Below are 13876 nucleotides of genomic sequence, written 5' to 3' on the forward strand. Positions count from 1 at the left end.
CATGAGTACTTTTCTGTGTCTCAAATACGACAATTCTGCTTGTTAACGTAACCATCGAGGTGGAAATGAGCCTCGTCCGAAAAGATGATTTTTAGGTAAAATTGACCATCCTCGGTCAAACTATCTTCTGCCCAATCTGCGAACTGTAGAATAGTGACTAGCGACCCATTTCGTAAATTACAGACTTTTTACTGAATATCTGTCACTTTCCGAAAGGTATTTGACGTTTCCAATGTCGAGATACAGATAATTCAAATTTAAAACCTTAGATGGCCCACCCGTTAAATTATATAGTATTTATAATGTTGTACTTGATTGCGATTGTTTTGATATATGTATGTTCATGACCTTATTTAGATATTGGATACTTTCTTTCTTTCCTTTAGTTGAAATTTCAAAAGTTTCATATACATAAGACTGAAGGTTTTGATTCATAATTCAACTATTGAATGTCTAATCCATTGAACTAGCGTGGTATTGGTATACTTCTGACCAAAATCTATTAGTTGACAACTCGTTGGATGCAGAGTTATAAAAATGCCAGCAGTTTGTGTGGAAAAAGAATGAAAATACTGCTTCAGAAAAAAAAATGCGAAATTTAATTTTTTTTTGTAAAAATGTCTGCCAAAAATCAGATTTTTAGTGTTTTTCACTTTAGATGATACTGTAAAGAGTTATCTTGTCAACGCAGGCACATCTTTTTCCTGAGAGGTCGCCGGAAATGGCGTCGCAATGGTCGAGTTTAAAATATTTTTTTATCCAAATATATCCGCATTTCTCTATTAATAGTGCATGTTTGCAACAATAAAAGATTCTAATAATATTTAATTTTTTATATAAAAGAAAATTTTTGGAAAAAGGCTGTTTTTATCCGAGTATTCCCATGTAACTCTTTAAGGTAGTAGTCTGGTAACTTGGGTTCAAAAAATCGATCTTGTTTTGTGCTTAATTTGAAAGTACAATGTCTTAGGAATATATTGTGAAAATTTCAGACTGAAATTCGAAATATTTTGGGAGTTATAACGAGTTTCCTAGAGCACCTCGAGAGACAGGACGTCGGAGTTGTTGAACTTTAAATGCGTTTTTCTCAAAACATTGTTTTTCTGGTCGGCCCGGGTCCTAACGTTTTTCTGATAAACCGATTGCTTTCAAATTTTAACAGGCTTTCTACACACTTATAGTTCTCGTCGGTACTAATGAGAATTTTTTTCACTTCCAACTTTTTATTTTACTAACCTTTCTTTGCTAAAATAAAAGGACTTTTTTTCAAAATCCGTCATTTTGTTATTTCCCCTTGAAATTTAACTTCAGTAGTTCCGACCAGAATGACATGTCTATAGATTAAGAATAATCAAAAATATTTTATTTCAGATAACATCACGAGCCAAAATAACCGGACCCACTTGACCCACTTGCATTTTTGTTGAGGTTCCAAATTCTATTGACAATAATAATACTAATAAAGTATGAAAGTTTTTCAAATACATTTTGTTTATATTTTCAAAATGTAAAGAAATACACTCTAAATATTCAAGATAATTCATTTTCATTTTCCTATAAAAAACCACCCTACAAAAAAATCGTGAAAATAGGCATAAGTTACCAGACTTCTACCTTAACTATTAGAAATACATTTTTTAGGCACTTCTATTTTTTTTAAATATTTTTTCAGCTAAATCAGCATCATTTAAATCGTCTGACCTCGAGTGACGTAAGAAATATTTCAATTTCAATATTCAATTTCTATTTATAAATTAATGAGTCTCACTTTAACATGACAATGCATTTTGTGCCTCAAATATTAACTATAAATTAGTTAACTTTTGCAAAATAATTTCTTTATGAACACTGTTCCCATCAAAGAGCAATAGGAAGCGCCCACTAAAATAATATTTTTGCAATATATAACATCATTTTGATTACGAGCATATTGTTAGATATTAAAGCATTTGAAAAGACAGCCAAATGACTTGCTTTTTCTAATAACTGTCGACAATACAAAAATCACAGTAATAAAAACTAAAGAATGAACAATCATTTATGACAAGTGGCTCACGTGGCGCGACACGTAAACGCTTAGAACATTGCGCGGAATTTCAAATATTTTTTTTCACAAGCGCGAACATGTGCCGCTTTGACAGCTGCCGGCAGTTCGGCTTATGCAAGCGCGTACTTAAAATCAAAGTGTCTTACAAATAAGCAAATTTATGTGCAAATACATACTTTGTACAGCTGAAAGTGAGTATATATCAATGCAATGATTTTCAAATATCATAAGATAAATGGATAAGTAAACTAATGCAGCGCATGTATGTATGTAAATGCAAGCTTCTGTGTGTCGCTTAAGTACCACTTAATTACTTAAACTGCGGTTTTGCGGTATTTGTCTTTTGTATATTTAATGACTTCATATTTTTTATTGCTAGTTTGGAATTCTATGCGAGTAAAGCGTTTGATTTCAACTTACTTGTAACATCTGCTCGCTGCGAAAGCTGCAAATATCTGTAAAGTGGAGAAAAGAGAGGGGGAATTAGTTTATATTGCGCGTTTAATAATTGTCAATAATTAAATTTATTTGCATAAACACAGATGCAAAATTGTATATATGTAAATATGTACATTTAAAAATAGTTTAATGGGTTTAGATTGTTAAATGAATAATTGCATTAGAATGACAATTAACCTTTTTATTATCTGGGCGTGCCAATGATCCTAAATGTAGTTCACGTGTCGGAAAAGATGAAAAGCTGTACATATCATAAAATTATTATATTCAAGCAATTTATACTCGTAAGTTCAGTTGATACGTCCATAAGGAGTGGTCATACTAGTATGCCTGCGTTTGACCCGAATTTTAAAAGAATCTACGGCCTCACTATCGATACCTCCTCCAGTGCATCATACCATGGGGATCCAAAATGCTTACAGCGTAGTCACGACAAATACACAAGAGATGATCTATTGTTTCCTTCGTGCCCTGTTTTAGACATTTCTTGCAGTCTTCTCGATCTGTCAGCCCCATTCTGCGAGCGTGTGTCACCGGATGAGTGCCAATAGGAATTTTATGTACTTCCGATCTATGTATGTACCATTTTGCACATGACTTTAGCAGTATTGCACCCGGATAGTTCATTCCATCACGTTTTCGGATATTATTCTTGGCAATATCGTCCCCTATTTCATTGCCCTCGATGTCTTTGTGGACTTGCACACGGTAGAAGTGAAGTTGCTTGCTTTTGGCCCTGCTTTCCAAGACATTTCGATATATGATACAAGGTTGCTGCTTGCCTGGAATTGCCTGCTGGTGCATTACAGGTCAGCTCCGCGGCTTTCATAACAGTAAAGACCTCAGCTTGGAATATACTGCAGTGGTCCAGTAACTAAAAAGGCTGCAATATGCCTAACTCTGGACAATATGTTCCCGCACCAACACCATCGTTCATTTTCGATAAAATGTAGTTGTCTCACTTAAGAGGAGAGTCGAACTTAGCAAGCAGCGTATAGAAAATGATCAAATTTGCTTTTAACGAAGAAGCTTTTCATGACATGATTTCGTTATTTTCTTTGCAAAGACTTGCTTACTTCTTTGTGGATCGAATTAAACAGAGTTTGTCGGGAATGTAATAGGACTCAGTCGATTTAAAAAAATTTATTGAACCGATCTTTACAATTCTTTAAAAACTTTCAAAATAGGCTCCTTCTGCGAAGAAGCAGATTTCCAAGCATTAAAGGCGTCACGGAAGGCGTTCTCCGGAATCGTCTTGAGAGCCGAGGTGCATGCTGCTTGGAACCCCACTGTCGTCTCCAAATGCCTGCTTTTCATCGGCTTTTTTAGACAAGGAAACAAAAAGAGTCCGGGGGCCACATCTGGGCTGTTGGGCGGCTGCCGGCCTTGGTTAGGTAGCTGTTCTGAAGAAAGACGGCATGAACCGGGGCTTTGTCGTGGTGCAACTTCCAGTCGGCTGGGATGTCTTGTCGGTTTCGATTAACCCTTTGTTTGAGTCTATTGAGGACTCACACGTAAAACTTTGATGTCAAGCCGGCTACTAATGAATAGAGTGTTCGGTAACAATAATTCTATATTTTTTGGGTATCTTGCCCAACAAAATTACGTTTTAAATTTTCAAAATACTAAATACTCATTTTGGTTGTCAGCTCAAGGTCTTCTTATTATATCTGAGTTTTAGGTAGGCTGAGTTTTGGGTATAATCACTGTATTTCCTCTCATATTCGCATAAATTCAAAGCGTTCTTTTTCCAAAGCTTTTGAGCACCAATCAAGTGTTGAATTATTAACAAAAAAAAAACTAGTTTTGAAAATAATAATTTTCATAACTCGATTGATTTTGTGTGTCAGTAGGAATTTCGTTGAAAATTATGCATTAAAATGATTGATAACTCAGCTGTTTGCATTCTATAATTAAATTTAAAACAGCTGAATTAACAGCAGCACCAGTTATTACGGGCTAACCGACAGCTTCAACAGCATAATGAATAGCACATTTAAATATTAGTTTGCATTTTTAATTTTTAACGCAAACTTGGCAAACACAAAGCAAAATTATGGAAAAACGAACGAGTAATCAACGGTAGTTGTTAGAGGAATTGTGGAACTGAGAATATCATACATAGTTATATGCAAACATATAGACATTTTGCTACTGAAATATAGCAAATAGCGGTGAATATATATACATATGTGTGTTGTGTATGCGTATGCAGCCGCTGGCGCACAATAAGCTTAATCAATGGCACACCAAGTGAAATCAATTATGTAAATAATGCTTCATCAGCAGCAACAACAAAAAGAATGAAGTAAAAATTTATTGTATATGAAAACGCATGTGCAGTAAACTAATCATTTTAAGTATCACAAGAATCGTTAACTAATTACTACTAACGATTTGTAAAGCATGTAATTAACTAGTCAACAGGCACATATACATACCTAGGCTCACCTATGCATTGAAAAAGCGCAACTAAATAAAAAAAATTTATAAAAAAAGTTTGAAGGAGGAAATTGAACAAAAATTTAATATATATTTAGTTTTAATTTCAAATAAACTTCTGCTATGAAAATGATTAAGAAATATTAAATAAATAAGAATATTTCTTTTTTTATTATTATTTTATTAATTTTTTTTTTTAAATAAATAATTAATTTTTTTTAATTACTTAATTCTTTAATCGTATTAAATTAAAAATTAATTTTTTTAATTACTTAATTATTTAATAACAATAAATTAGTAATTAAGTTTTAAATTTTTTGAATTAAATAATTAAAGTAAAAAAAAATTAATTATTAATTTAATTATTTACTTAAAAAAAACTGAATAAAATTTATATAATTAAAAAATTTAAAAAATTAAAAAAAATTTAATTTAATTTATATAAATAAAAAAATTTAAAAAATTAAAAAAAAAATATTAATTAATTTTAATAATTAAATTTTTTTTAATTTTTTTAAATTAATTAAATAAATTTTATTAAGTTTTTTTAATTGAGTAATTAAATAAATTATTATTTTTTAATTAATTAATTATTTTTAATTAACAAAAATATTAATTGAAACGTAAATTAAAAAATGGAAAACAAAATATTATTATCTATTTATTTATGTTTAAATCATTTTCATAGCGGAAGCATATTTGAATGCTGACATCGTCGCTTTGTTGCCGTAATTATTTTCATGTTTTGCTTTTTTAACCATCAGCTGTTTGCCTAACAGCCTCATTTACATGTGTACAATGTTGTAGGCATGTATTATAGTATTTTCTTTATTGCAAGTGGGCTGCTTCGTTGTTACTTTGATAGGCTGGCTGTTGTTTGTTGGTTATATAACAAGAACCTTGCCCTTGAAAGTCTTGTATGTTAATAAATTTTATGTATTTTCTACGCTAGTGTTATGTAAACATGTATTTTTTTAGCCTCAAATAAAGTGTCTAAGCATAGAAGGGCGTTATTACATATAATAGAATACAAAGTAGCTTATGCTTGTAGCAACGATTAGAAAGATTGATGGAAATTATTTAATAAAAAAACATTTAAAATTCTTATGTGCTGAGATTTTTCTAGGCTAGAAGTTGTAATTAAATAATTGAATAATTCTAAAATTAATGCAAGTAATCAAGCTTTCAATATTTCCTATTAATATTCTACTTAGCTTAAGTGTTAACGAACAAAAATATTCATTTTTTGTGAAGGTGCAGATATGTCCAATGCTACAAGAAGTACTTTCTTTCTCTTTCATTCGAGTCCTCAAACCACTCACCCATTGATCAACAGCAGCAACCATAACATAAATAGATGAAGAAAACAGATGAGGATTGCACCGCGACCTTTAGTCTACTGTGCTCTTAGCAGCAACTGCAGTTTTATTGGTACTGATGAAGAAGCTTGAACCAAATATTTTTGGAGACTCTCGAAATTTCTGTGGAGTATGGTTCTACAACTCTAACGACAAATTGTACTCCAAGATTACATTGTTGTCTTAGGAAATAATCTATACCAAATTTCGTGAATATATCTTGTCAAATGCAAAAGTTTTCCATACAAGAACTTTTTTCCGATCGTTCAGTTTGTATGGCAACTATATGTTATAGTGATCCGTTATCGGCAGTTCCGACAAATGAGCAGGTTCTTGAAGAGAAAATGATATTTGCGAAATTTCAAAATGATATCTTAAAAACTGTGGTAGTTGTTCTTATATATACAGACAGACAGGCGGACATGGCTGAATCGACTCAGCACCGATCATTTACAAGTATATACGTATCTTATAGGGTCTTCGACGCTTCCTTCTGGGTGCTACAAACTTCGTGACAAACTTAATATACCCTGTTCAGGGTATAAAAAACTTAAAATAAATATCAAAGGATGTTTGGTTTCGTATTAAGGGCTTCCAACGAACAAGTTCCAACTTTAAGTTGCTTTAGGCTCTACTGTAGTAAGTGCTCAGCCTTACGTATGCAAATAGTTAAAGGTTGTAAATTTCACTAAATATATGCCTTCCGCCCAGAAAAAAACTATAGATCGATGTGAAATAAAACCTACCATCAGAACCCATAAATTTATGACGTGCCTTTATTGCTTGAGCTGCCTTCAGCGCTACTGACTTGCGCCCTCAGCTGCATTTCAACGAGTATAAAGTGCGACTTGATGCTTGGACTGCTAAGTACATGCGATTTAGAATTCAATGGAATGTAAAGCCAAACAAAATGCATTAAATTTAATTCAATGCCACAGCGAATGCAAGAACGAATCGATTAAGCGCGCACAAAGACGGACGACACCTGTGCATAATAAGTGTGAATAAAATAATAAAGGTGCGTAAAGCAGAGTAAATCAAGTGAAGCGCAGCTTAAGGAAACATTAAAATACAATAATAACAAAAATATTATTAAAAAGCGTTAATAAATAAAATTAAATATAAAAAATTAATAAAAAGCAATTAAAAATTAAAATTAAGAGTCTACAAAATAAAAAACATAAAATATAAAAAATGAAAAAAAAAATAAAAAAATTAGACGTCAGAAGGTACGAAAAATATTACGCTTTGGAAAAAAAATACCGCTGCTAAGCAGTCTAATGAACGCTGACCGTGTCGTCGTTTGTCGTCAATAGCAGAGTTAAGGCCAAGCTATTTGGGTGACCGGTTGTAAAAATTAAATATTAAAAGCAACAACAATACAAAATTAAATAAAACAAGCGAGCAAAATGCGAAACGCATAAATTTCAGTAGAAATAGAAACAAACGTAAATTGAAGAGCAAGCACACATACACATACATACATACATATGTATATGCAAACATCTACGTAAGAGACATTCCAAAGTAAAGCAAAAGCAGAAGCGGTATGCAAAGTAACGTTAAAAAACTGCGCTTGATATGATTTTAATTTGTGCGACCATCAAAAATGTCGTTGGCAGGGCTATACTCCTTTGTTGTTGTTGTTAAAGCCAAAGGCGCTTTTTTGTTTTATTTCGGCGTTTGTTATTATTTTCGAATGTCTTACTAACTGATTAACCGATTCGATGAACCGTTGATGAACGGTGGTGGCCGTCGTCGAGCGTAATTGCCCGCTCTTCGCTGTCAGCTCGGCGGCAGGCAATAAGCCTCGAGTGTGCTGCCGCTGTTATTGGCGATTGTTGATTGCTGGTGAAGCCAGTGACTTTGCTTTGTCGTCAGCATCGATTTGATTTTAATTAACCTTGCATTAGCCGATTTTTTAATAACAGGTAGCGAATTAGGTAGCAAATTAGGTAGCGTGGAGGTGAAAAAGAATCTGTTAGGGCATAAGGGGCGGTAACGTTGATGAACAGTTATACATATAAATAAATATTGTTAGATATACATTACAAATTATGATTTTGCTTGAGGTTATGGAGTTATTGGAGGCTTAAATAGAAAATTTAAAGTTTAAAATTTGAAATTACTTCAAATAAAAAAAAAATATTAAAAAAGTTAAATTAATAACGAAATATAATTAATATATGTATATACATATAATAATTTTTATAAATTAAAATATTTTTGATATGCATTATATTTTTTTGTTTAAATTAAAAAAATATCTACTTTTATAACAAAATTCTGAGATTTTTAGCAGCTCTGTGAAAATTTTAAAGAAATAAATTTCAAAAAATATGAAGACATGTAAATATATGTACATATTTTGTATTTATATGTATATATATGTATATATATTATTTTTTTTCGTTTTAATATTAATTAAATTTATTTAATTTTTAAAGAAAAAAGAAGCAAAACATTTTTGTTTGTGGTAACAAATATTTAGTAAGCTTAGAATTACGTAAAATATATACATATATATATATATATATATTAATTGTTTTAATATTAGATTTTTGTTTTGTTTAAAAAATGTGATTTTTAATTGTTTATCTAAAAATTATTATTTTTTATTTTATTTAATATTACATTTTTTGTTTTCTTAAATTTTTCCATTATTATTATTTTTAATTAATTATTGACTCAATTTTAATTCAATTATTATTTTTGTATCAAAAAAAAATTTTTTTTAATTATTATTTATTAATTTTTTAAACATTAAATAGCATTTTATTATATTTTAATTTTTTTTCAACCAAAAACTTATGTGAAAATAAATTTATTTTTTTATTTGTTTAATATAACATTTTTTTGTTTAGTATAAAAAACTATTTTTTTAATTATTATTTATTAATTTTTTAAATATAAAATAACATTAGTTTTATATATAAAAACATTTTTTTTAAATTATTTTAATATTTTTTTGTTTTGTATAAAAATAATTTTGTTTTTCAATTTTAATTTTTTTTTTAATTATTTTAATGCAACATTTTTTGTTTTGTATAAAAAAGTATGTATTTAAAAAAAAGGAATATTTTTTTTCAACAAAAAATTTATGTTTAAAAGTTTTTTTTATAGAAAAAATAATTAAATCAATTAAATTCAATAAGTTTTTAACAATTTGAAGGAAAAATAAATAAAATTAATCGTATAAAACTTTTATTAAAATAGCACTTTCGCTTAAATTATAGATAGTCTTAAGTGCACAACACAAGACAGATGTGTTATGTGTGATAGATGTTTTTTATGTAATCAGCAATGTAATTCAGCAGTTGGACGATAATTACAAATGAGTTCCCACCAGCTGCTAATCTGTCGATGGGCTCAAGCGGTTATGAATATGCAGTAGTTTACACAATACATAAATTATATAAAAAAAATATGTGTATATACACTAAATATATATAAAGCTAGATAGATATATATTTGTATATAAATTATGTTATGAATATGCAGTAGTTTACACAATGTAATATATAAAATATATATGTATATGCACTTAATATATATAAAGATAGATACAGATATATTTGTATATATTGATATATGTATGCATGTTACAAAGCCATGTAACAGCAAGTAAATTAAATGTATTTTAACGCCTTTTAAGTGCCAAGAGCTTTACAAATGTACATTAACAGCGTTAAATTAACATGAAAAATAAAACAAAAACAAAAAGATTATTGCTTATGAAAATCTCAAGTGTTGTAGCTGACAAAGTGTTGATGGATGTTTTCAGCGGTAACATTAATGGTTTATAATTTGTAACATATTTTTATATTTTTGTAAAAATTTTATGTTAATATTTGAGTGACGTGCAGAGACTCTTCCTGGTTGCCACACAAGAAAATGTAACTGAATATATGGTTAATATGTATATTTTGATAAAAACAAATATGTCATTTATGTGTATGTGTGTTCTGCAGCAGCCGAGCTTAATTTCGAACACGCAGCTATACACTTACATATACATACATACATACATATGTATCCACAAGCCTTGCATTCTCTTGGCAATCCACTGCAATTTGCTGTTGCTTAGTTTGTAAAGCATCTCACATTCATGCATTGTTTGTATGCATTTATAAATATGTATGTTTGTAGCTTTAATTTGGCACTCATGTTAATCTGTCTGAAGTTGCTGGCTGAGTGATGGATGCATAAATGCCGTTGTTGATGCGTGAATAGCTAACGCAGCAACTTAAATATGCAGATGTTTGTATGTATACATATTTGTATATTTGTAAATATGTATTTGTATACCGTTATACTGCTACTGGACTTAAACTAAGGTAAGTAATCAAATCACTGCTTAGCCACAAGCTAATCACAACAGGGCCAAGTAGGTGCAACAAGCAAATGCGGTACACATATATATATTTATATGGATTAGGGTGGTTCGAAAAAAAGTAGTTTTTGGTTTTTGCTAGGTATTCCGAAAAATAGGTTATTAGATGATATTGTTCTGGTAAAGTTTGAGCTCTTAATATTTATATTAATATAATATTATTACATTAGGGTGGACCAAAAAAAAATTAATTTTGCTTTACTGTTATGTGAAAAAATAAAGAAAAATTAAAAATTCTTTTTTACAATTTAAGAACTTGAACAAATCCTTGTATAGGTAAAGTGAAAACTTATTCCTCTAAGGAATTTAACGATCTGCAAAAAAGTTTCAAAATTATTCTTTGCTAAATCGACTACGTTAAAAAATTATTCGAGATTAGAGCACAACCTTACATTGTAAAAAATAATTTGTATTTTTTTTGAAATTTTTTTAATAAATTTAAAATTTTTTTTTTTTTAATTTTGTTTTTATAAATTTTTTTTATTTTTTTTTGATTATTGTTTTAATAGTTTAATTCTTTTTTAACACTTTTCACAAAATAACACCTCAAAATATATTTTTTTTGTTCCACCCTAATGTATATAGTTTCATATATAATCGTACTGTATTGTAGCAATGAGACCGGTGCCCAACAGGCGCATAGCAGAGCAAATAGTGAAATTACTACTAAGTAAATAGACTAAGCAAGCGGTTACATGAGTTAAGAAGAGTAATGCTTGAAGAAGCTTACATATACAAGCATATAGGTAACATATACATACATATGTACTTTTAAGCGCAATGTAGAGTTATGCAAATGAAAACAGTTTGTCAAATATATTCGTTACAATTTATAGGTTTTTCATAAAGCATTATGGACTTGAGAAGTTATATCTTATAAGTAAGTAGTAGCTAAATCGATTTTTTTTGTTTTTTTTTGCATAAAGTGCAAAATAACGTAACACCACTTTTGTTAAGTTTATAGGTGAAGGAAAATGGATATAATAGAAACCGCTTATATTGAAGCAAAATTTGAGTTTTGGTTATAAAATGGTTATATATTGGTTATATCCCTAAAAACGTTTTTTTCTCACCTAACAGTAGTTAACACGTTAACAGTGTTTGCAGCGGAAAAAGCGCTCAAGCAAACACTCAAACTAATATCATATACACACATACGTCAACATACATACATGTATGCAACATTTTGAAATTTCCCTATTATTGCACAAACAACAATTACTTTAATTTCTCACTTTGCTCAGCACGTCAGCATCGACTGTGACACATTTTGATGCATTCATACTTAGAATTATGCAACCGAAGTGCAATGAACAGCAGAAGTGGTTCACACACATACACACATTTAAGTAAATATTGCAAATTATGTTATATATGCATTGCGTACTTTGTACTATTTTAATATATGTAAGTATGCTAGTGCATTGCTTCATTGCATTTGAGTAATATTTAATTGTTTAATTACGGTAATTTTCACACTTTGCCGTGATTGTGCTAATTGCCAGTTGAATGCGTGAAGAAAAAAGTGCAACAAAAATAAATGCAAAATGTGAAATATTTGCGTAGATTTTGTATATATGCGCGTACATACATACTATATTTATGGTATATATTACTTATCAACATATTTATCTACAAATTAACAAAGGGATTTATGCTGTAATATACACTACTGGCATCGCTCATGTATCACTGACATATATTTTGCTATAAATATATTGTGTTAAGTAATTTCCTTCGTGTTTTCATTTAACTTTTATTTTGCACAATTCATGAGCAATAAATAATATGCAATGACAATAGTAAAATTATTAATTATGAAGTTTGCAACATAAATAAATTTATCACAATGGACATGTAAGTACTTTTGTTTGTAACTTTGTTGCTTTTATTTGAAAATCATAAATTGTCATGAAGTCGTGTTTGAATGGCTTGCCATGGCTTACATGCAGACAATCTTATTAAATATTATGTAAAAAAATATAAATTGGATAGGAAATCGAAGCTCAGTAGCTGAGTTTGAAGGAAAGTAAGACAATAACGAAAATTAGTTTTCCTTTCAATTATATTTTCACGGTGCTTCGATTTTAAATGCTACCTAAAAGCTGCGAGCTCCAGCGCCATCTATCGATATTTACGTACTTCGAGCTACTGAATTTTTTTTTTATATGAATTTAGCTTTATTATCACTTTTAATTAATTTTGGGACTAAAACGCCGTCTATCGAAATTTATTCAAAATACATATGATATTAAAGACAAAAACCTCTTAAAAACTTTAATTCTACATGAATGAATTTCAAGCTGGTTGCTTTGAGCTGATGTCCGCGAATTCCTATAAATATCAATCATGACAAAACGCACTTTCACAGAACACTACTAAGTTTTTTGTTTGGAGAGAATGCATATTCTATCATATATCCTAAGGGTCAGAGAAAATTTGGTTTGAACTTAGAGTATGCTGTAGTTTATCAAGTTCTTGAAAACTTTCTTTTTATTGACCTCGAGATTTTAGAGTCAGCGAGGGAGCACTTAGAACAGTAGAAATATTTCAATAGTTGATAGTTTTTGGAAAGTTATATTTTACCTACTCTTTTCAGGATAATTCAGCCCTTTGCCATAGAGCCAAAACGGTAACTAAAACCTTGAAATATTTAAACAGATTTTACAATAATTCATTGTAAATACTTACAGGGTACAAACCAAAAAGATTTTTAATGGAATTGAGTCTCTTACATGACCAAGAAGCAGTTCAGATCTCAATTAAATTGAGACCTGCTGGCATTAAATGGGCAAAAGGATACGAGAAAAGCGTCAAACAAGTCGAAAAGAAATTAATATAAATTATCTTCAACGTTTTCTTGAATACATGCCGAAACAGATAGCCAATGTTATTAAGAGAGGCGGGTTTCTACAAAATACTAAGAATTATTTAAAAAAAATAATTTTATTTTGCCTTGTTGTATATTCTATTGTTACGTACAGAACATATGTTTGCAAATTTTATAATTTTTCGTATTTCGAGACTATTTACAATTTTCTGGTAGTTTGAAGGACTATACAGTTACGGGGTATAGTCAACCATAAAAATTTGTGAATCTTCTTGAAAAATTCCAATAAGCGCAAAAATGACACTGACATCAAAATGTGTTCGAAAATAATCGAAGAAAATTAATTT

The 13876-nt window shown here is 29.7% G+C and overlaps 1 protein-coding gene across 2 annotated transcripts in view; it reads right to left on the reverse strand.

The window, feature by feature from the left end:
* Nucleotides 1–13876, reverse strand: part of LOC105229187 (uncharacterized) — a 226675-nt gene that overhangs the window by 106918 nt on the left and 105881 nt on the right. For both annotated transcript variants that reach the window (XM_049453426.1, XM_049453425.1), the window contains one exon: nt 2468–2502. The gene's annotated coding sequence lies outside the window, so the exon portion shown is untranslated. The remainder of the gene's footprint in view (nt 1–2467; nt 2503–13876) is intronic.

The sequence above is a fragment of the Bactrocera dorsalis genome, chromosome 3 (assembly GCF_023373825.1).
Source record: "Bactrocera dorsalis isolate Fly_Bdor chromosome 3, ASM2337382v1, whole genome shotgun sequence".
Lineage (NCBI taxonomy): Eukaryota > Metazoa > Arthropoda > Insecta > Diptera > Tephritidae > Bactrocera > Bactrocera dorsalis.